We start from the raw sequence: 7,130 nt of genomic DNA on the forward strand, positions 1-7,130 counted from the left end.
TCATCTCATTCTGTTTATTTTTAAACCATTTTATTCACACACCACACTATCCATCATAAATGAGCTATCCATGGCTACTGGTATAATCACATAGTTATGCATTCACCACCACAATCTATAGAAGAACATTCCTTTCCTTCAGCAAGGAAAGAAAAAGAGGAAAAAAGTTTTTTTAAAAAAAGGGGTGTTAATCACATCAACAACAATGATCCCATACCCCTACATTATATCCCCTCTGATTAACATTTAGCTTTGGTATTATTGCCTTTGTTACCATTAATGGAAGAATACTACACTGTTACTGTTAACTCCAGATGCTATTTTGCATCAATTGTGTTTTTTTCCATATATCATACAATTTTCAACACCTTGCAATGGTTACATTCATTTGTTCTCCCTCATTGTTCACATAAAAGCTTTGTTATGTTTGTGAATTTAATCACCATCATTGTCCATTCTAGGTTTTGCTAATTCATACACTCCCAGTTTTAATCCTCTGTCTATACTTCTGGTGTCATACATGCCCCTAGCCATCCTCTATCAACTATACGCACATTCAGCTTTGTTCATTATAATTATGGTATTGTCCTACCATCAGACAGTATTGTGCTATCAATTTCTGGATCTTTGCAATCAATTCTGTGAACATTCTGTACTACTTCAGCATCAAATGCCTTATCTACACCCTCTTTCTATCTCCTGATATCTAGTGTTCTTAAATTTAGCTCTCATGGTTTGCTCATAATAGTTAGTTCATACTAGTGAGACCATACAGTATTTGTCCTTTAGTTTCTGGCCAATTTCACTCAAAATAATGCCCTTAAGGTTCTTCCACATTGCTATATGTGTCATAACTTTGTTCTGTCTTTCGTCTGTGTAATATTCCATCATATTTATATACCACTGTTTGTTTACCCACTCATCTGTTGATGGAGAATTGGACTGTTTCCATCCCTTGGCAATCATGAACAATGTCACTGTAAACACTGACGTACAAGTGTCTGTTGGTCTCTCTGCCTTCAGTACCTCTGAGTATATTCCTGGTAAAGGGATTGCTGGACCATAGGGCAATTCTATACTTAGCTTCCTGAGGTAGTGCAAAACTGGCTTCCAGAGCAGTGACACCATTAGATTCCCACCATCAGTGAATGTGTTCCTCCTCCTCCACATCTTCTCAATAATTTGTAGTTTTCTGTTTTCTTGATAACATCCAATCTAGTAGGTGTGAGATATTATCTCATTGTGGTTTTCATTTGCATTTCCCTAACAGCCAGGGAAGTTGAGCATCTGTCCATGTTTTTGATCCATTTGTATTTCCTCTTCAGAAAAGTGTCTGTCCTTGAATTTTGCCCGTTTTCTAATTGGGTACTTTGTTTTTGTTGTTGTTGTTGTTTTTGTTGTTGAATTGTATGATCTCTTTAGATATCCTCAATATTAAAATTTATCTGACATGTGGTTCCCAAATTTTGTGTCCCATTGCATAGGCTGTCTTTTTTACTTTCCTGACAGTCTTTTGATGCAAAAAAGTGTTCAATTTGGTGGAGACCCCACTTGTCTATTCTTTCTTTCATTACTTGCATTTTAGGTGTAATGTCTAGGAAAGCAGTCCTCATCATCAGATATTTAAGATATTTCCCTATATTTTATTCTAATAGTTTTATGGTTTTTGCCCTAATGTTTCAGTCTTTGATCCATTTTTAATGCAATTTTATTAAAATATATTCATATACCATACAACCATCTGAAGTGTACAATCACTTGTTCACAGTATCATCATATAGTTGTGTATTCATCACCACAATCAATTTTTGAACATTTTCATTACTCCAAAAAGTAAAAATGAGAATAAAAATAAAAGTAAAAAAGAACACCCAAAACATCTCACAGTTCTTCTACTCTCCTATTATTCATCTATTTTTGTCCCCATTTTTCTACTCATCAGACCATACAGTGGATAAAGGATGTGTGAGACACACAATTTCACAATCATATGGTCACATTTTATAAGATATATAGTTATACAATCATTTTCATGAATCAAGGCTTCTGGTTTGTAGTTCAACAGTTTCAGGTATTTACTTCTAGCTATTCTAATACACTAAAAACTAAAAAGGGATATCTATATACTGCATAAGATTAACCTCCAGAATGACCTGTCGACTACATTTGAAATCTCTCAGCCACAGAAATTTTATTTTGATTCATTTCTCTTTCCCCTTTTGGTCCAAGAAGGCTTTCTCAATCCTACAATATCAGGGCCAAGCTCATCCCCACAAGACATGTTGTACTTTTCCAGGGAGATTTACACTACTGTGAGTCATGTCCAACATAGGGGAGAGGGCAGTTAGTTTACCTGCAGAATTGGCTTGCAGAGAGAGGCCACATATGAGCATTTAAAAGAGGTTCTATGAGTGTGACCCCTACGCAAAATTATAAATAAGCATATCGTCTACGTTGCAGGAACAAGCTTCATAAGTGCAAGCCCCCAAATCAAGGGCTCAGTCTGCAAAACTGGTAGTCACCAATGCTTGCAAGAATATCAGGAATTCCACAAGTGGGGAAGTTTAATATTTCTACATTTTCCCCAGCCCCTCAAGGGTGTTTTGCAAATAATTTTTATTCTATTCAAAATTACTCTGGGATGTATTGAGGCTTCATGCCAACCTGTAAAACCCAACCAGATCTCACCCCATATCCAAGGTTCCATGCAATTATGGTGTTTGAATAAACTGACCATACAAATAAAATTATACAGTGTGCTATAGAAAATACATATTTTGCACCAAAAAAGCATCTTTTCATTTGGTCTCACATAGAAGTTGAAGTTTTAAAACATAGCCAATATCATCCTATTTACTTTAGTCCCAACCAATTCCACTTGATTCATAACTCTAATTAAACTCTGATCTCTTTTTCAGCATTGCTGTATTTGCTGTATGGGGTAATGCTAACATTCATAGCTGCTGAATTCTGGTTCTGAGTCTCAGGTGTCACACAGATACCCAAAGTTCCAGGGACTGACCAGGTTGCACACAAACAGCTCAGCATCTCAGAGTATAGAATTAACCACTACAACTCATGAATAGATGCAACTGTTGTAGGAGCTTACAATCTAGGAACCTTTACAGTAAGCATTTCCCTGATAACCTATGCTATGAAATTCAATTCTCCAGAGTTTGAACATTATGGTTAGTTTATATTTGTGAAGTGTAATAATGTCTATCTTTTTGATTCTGGCTTATTTCACTCAACATAATGTTCTCAAGGTCCATTCACCTAGTTACATTTCACAACTTCATTCCTTCTTGCTTCCACTCAATATTCCATTGTATGTAAACACCACAGTTCACCATTTCATTTATCAGTCTATGCACCCTTAGGCCACCTACATCCATTGAAAATCATGAATATTGCTGCCATAAGCACCAGTGTGCAAATGTCATTCATATCCCCTGCCCTCCATTCTTCCAAGTATATACCCAATAACAGGGTTTCGGGACCAAATGGCAATCCCATTTTAGCCACCATACTGACTTCCAGATGGGCTGCACCATTCAACTTCCCCAATAACAGGGAGTTGGTAAATATCTGTCTCCATATTTTCTGCAGCAGTTGTATTCCTTTGTTTATTTTTTAAACAGTTTTATGCACATACTGTATAAGCCATCCCAAGTTAACAATCAATGATTCCTGTCATAATCACATATTTATGCATTCACCACCACAATCTATATGAATATATTTCCGACTCTTCTGCAAAGAAATAGGAAGAAGAGAAAAAATGAAGAATAAAAAATAAAAATTATGAGGAAAATAAAAATAAACTAAAGTAAAATACAATGAAAAGGTCAGACAACAATCACAACACTGAGAATCCTATACCACTCTCTTATATCCCCCTCTTATAGACATTTATATTGGTTATATTGTCTTTGTTGCAATTAATGGAAGTATCTTCAAATGTTACTTTTATCTATAGACTCTAGTTTGCATTGATTGTATTTTTCCTCTATACCATCCGATTGTCAATACCTTACAATAATGACCTTCACTTGTTCTCCCTAATGTAAAAACATTCTTATATTTGTGCGGTTAACCAATATCATTGACCACTCTAGGTTTCACTAAGTTATACAGTCCCAGTCTTTATCTTCTACCTTTACTTCTGGTGTCATACATGCCCCTAGCCTTGCTCTTTCATCTGTACTAACTGTCATCTTTGTTCAGTGTACTTACAGTATTGTGCTACCATCACACAGCATTGTGCTATCCCTTTCTAAATCTATACAATAAATCCTGATGAACATTCTATACTCCTTCAGCATCAAATGCCCAATCTCTTCCCTCTTTCAGTCTCCTGATAGCCTGCATTATTTTTTTAAAATTTTAAAGAAATTTAGTATCTCACAATAATTGTAAATTGGCAGATAATGCAGGCCCTGGGTAAAATTCTCTCTGGGATTCACTCATTTCATCATTAACTCAGGTCTTTCTGCCCTTCTGCTTTGCTTTCTTAACCCTTCATCTTCTGTTTAATTGCCTTTATGGTACAAGGTAGTCAACAATGGATATTGAAAGCAAATGATGATTTGTTTAATTCTGTTTGGAGGAAAAAAGATGAGCTCAAGCATTTAATATAAGGTCTTCTTTTAGTGCTATTTGATTGGCTTAGGACACATGTTCACTCATGGATCAATGATAGGGTCTAGAGGAATGTTATAGATTGACTGAATAGCCAAGATTCATTCCAGGACCAGGGATTATTGAGATTGTTCACATACCATACAGTTATCCAAAGATCCAAAGTGCACAATCAATTGTCCACAGTACCATCATACTGTTGTGCATCCATCACCACAATTAATTTTTTTCAATTTTAGAACATTTTCATTACTCCACAAAAGAAAGATAAAAAAAAAACCTCAAATCCTCCCATACCCCTAACCACTCCCCTCCAGTATTGAGTCATAGTATTGGCATAGTACATTTGTTACTGTTGAAGAAAGAATGTTACAACACTACTAACTGTAGTACATAGTTTGCAATAGGTATAATTTTCCCTATATACCCCTCTATGATTAACCTCTACTTATAATGTCATACATTTGTTCTAGTTCATGAAAGAGATTTCTAATATTTTTAAAGTTAGTCACAGACATTTTCCACCACAAGATTTACTGTTTTATGCACTCCCATATTTCAACCTCCAACTTTCCTTCTGGTGACATATGTGGATCTAAGCTTCCCCTATCCACCACATTCATACACCATTCAGCACTGTTAGTTATTCTCACAATACTGTGCTACCATCACCTCTACCTCTGTCCATTTCCAAACACTTAAGTTCAACCTAGTTGAACATTCTGCTCATAATAAGAAACTGCTTCCCATTCTTTAGCCTTATTCTATATCCTGATAACTTATATTTCATGTCTATGGGTTTACATATTATAATTAGTTCATATCAGTGAGACCATGCAATATTTGTCCTATGTGTCTGACTTATTTCATTCAATATAGTGACTTCAAGTTTTATTCATCAACCCATTTCTTTTTTTAAGATGGTTTTGTTCACCAACCATACTTTCCATCCTAAGTAAGCAATCAATGGTTCCCTGTATAGTCACATATTTATGTATTCAACCTCATCACCACTATCTATATAAGCACATCTCCATTTCTTCCCAAAGAAGTAGGAAGAGTCAAAGAAGGTAGAGAGACAAAAGAACAACAGAGAAAGAAAAACCCTGACAGCTAAAATGCCACAAAAGGAAAGATAGAATTAAACTAAAGTAGAATAAAAGTCAGACAGTATCAGCAATGCCAAAAGTCCCATATGCCTCCCTTATTTGCCCCTCTTATAGGCATTTAGCTTTGGTATATTGCCTTTGTTACATTAAAGGAAGCATAGCGCAAATTTCACCTATTTATACACAAAATGCTGTCCTGTGGAAGTGGGATGTAGAAACAATAACTTAAAAACTGCTTAAGAGCAAATGAGGAAGCCTGAAAGATAGGAATCTACAACCCCTGGGAGCTCCAAGCCAGGACTGAAATTAACCAACACAGTGGTGGGTTTTGCACAGCCCTAGTGTCCCTCTCAGACATGCCTGTCTCCTGTTTCTTGCCTTTCTTTCCAGCCTCAAGTGAGAATTCTGTCGTGCAAAACAAAGGTGATGCCTTTCCCTTGCATTCTTCCAATCCTAGCCCCCAAGGCCGAAAGTCTAAGTTCCAGAAACCCTGTGCTTGGGACCATTGATCCCGAATTCCTATAACACAGGCTCGCTCTCAGGTTGGGATCCTGGAGACCAGGTATGCACTCTGATAGAAGTACCTCAATTTGCCTTAGCTTCCAGCTCTCAATGACTGATTCTTTAAAAACTGTGAAAAGATTGCTCTGAAGTTATAATCAGGTACAATGACAAATGCTATTGATCCCTTTGTTAAAAATAATAGTAACAATAGTAAGTATAGTAACCACCATTAGTGAGCTCTTATGTACCTTTGGTAAAGCTGCGGTTTGAACCCAGCTGTCTGACTCCAAAGTCCATGGCAAAGAAAATGCATAGAACAATGCATCAAATTATCTCACCATAATTTGGCATGTTAGGAAATGCACTATACAAGGAATTAAGAGATCTGACTTCTAGTATCTGCCCTCCACTGACTTCTTGTTAAGCCACATTTCCTTCATTTGTAGAGGAGGAGGTTGGAGCAGAACAGTGATTCTCAAGCTTAACTGTATATGCAAATCACCTCGGGATCTAGTTAAGATGAAACTTCTGCTTCAGGATGTCTGGGTGAAGGCTGAGATTCTGCATTTCTAACAAGTTCTCAGATACTTAAACTAATTGAAAAAAAATGAAAAGCCCCACTCATCTCATTAAGGTGTGTCTTAATCCTTTTACTGGAGCCCTATATGGGAGGATAAAAGACTGAGAGAGCTTACAGGGAGAAAAGCCCTGGAGAAGCAAGAAAGGATCCACAAAAGCTGAAAGCAATGAAACCTGGGAAAGAAGGAACAGCAGATGCTGACCATGTGCCTTCCCATGTGACAGAGGAGTCCCAGAGCCAGAAGCATATCTTCAGAGAAGGAATCCTGGTCACTAAGAATCCCAACCAGCACCACT

Source organism: Choloepus didactylus, chromosome X (assembly GCF_015220235.1).
Source record: "Choloepus didactylus isolate mChoDid1 chromosome X, mChoDid1.pri, whole genome shotgun sequence".
Lineage (NCBI taxonomy): Eukaryota > Metazoa > Chordata > Mammalia > Pilosa > Megalonychidae > Choloepus > Choloepus didactylus.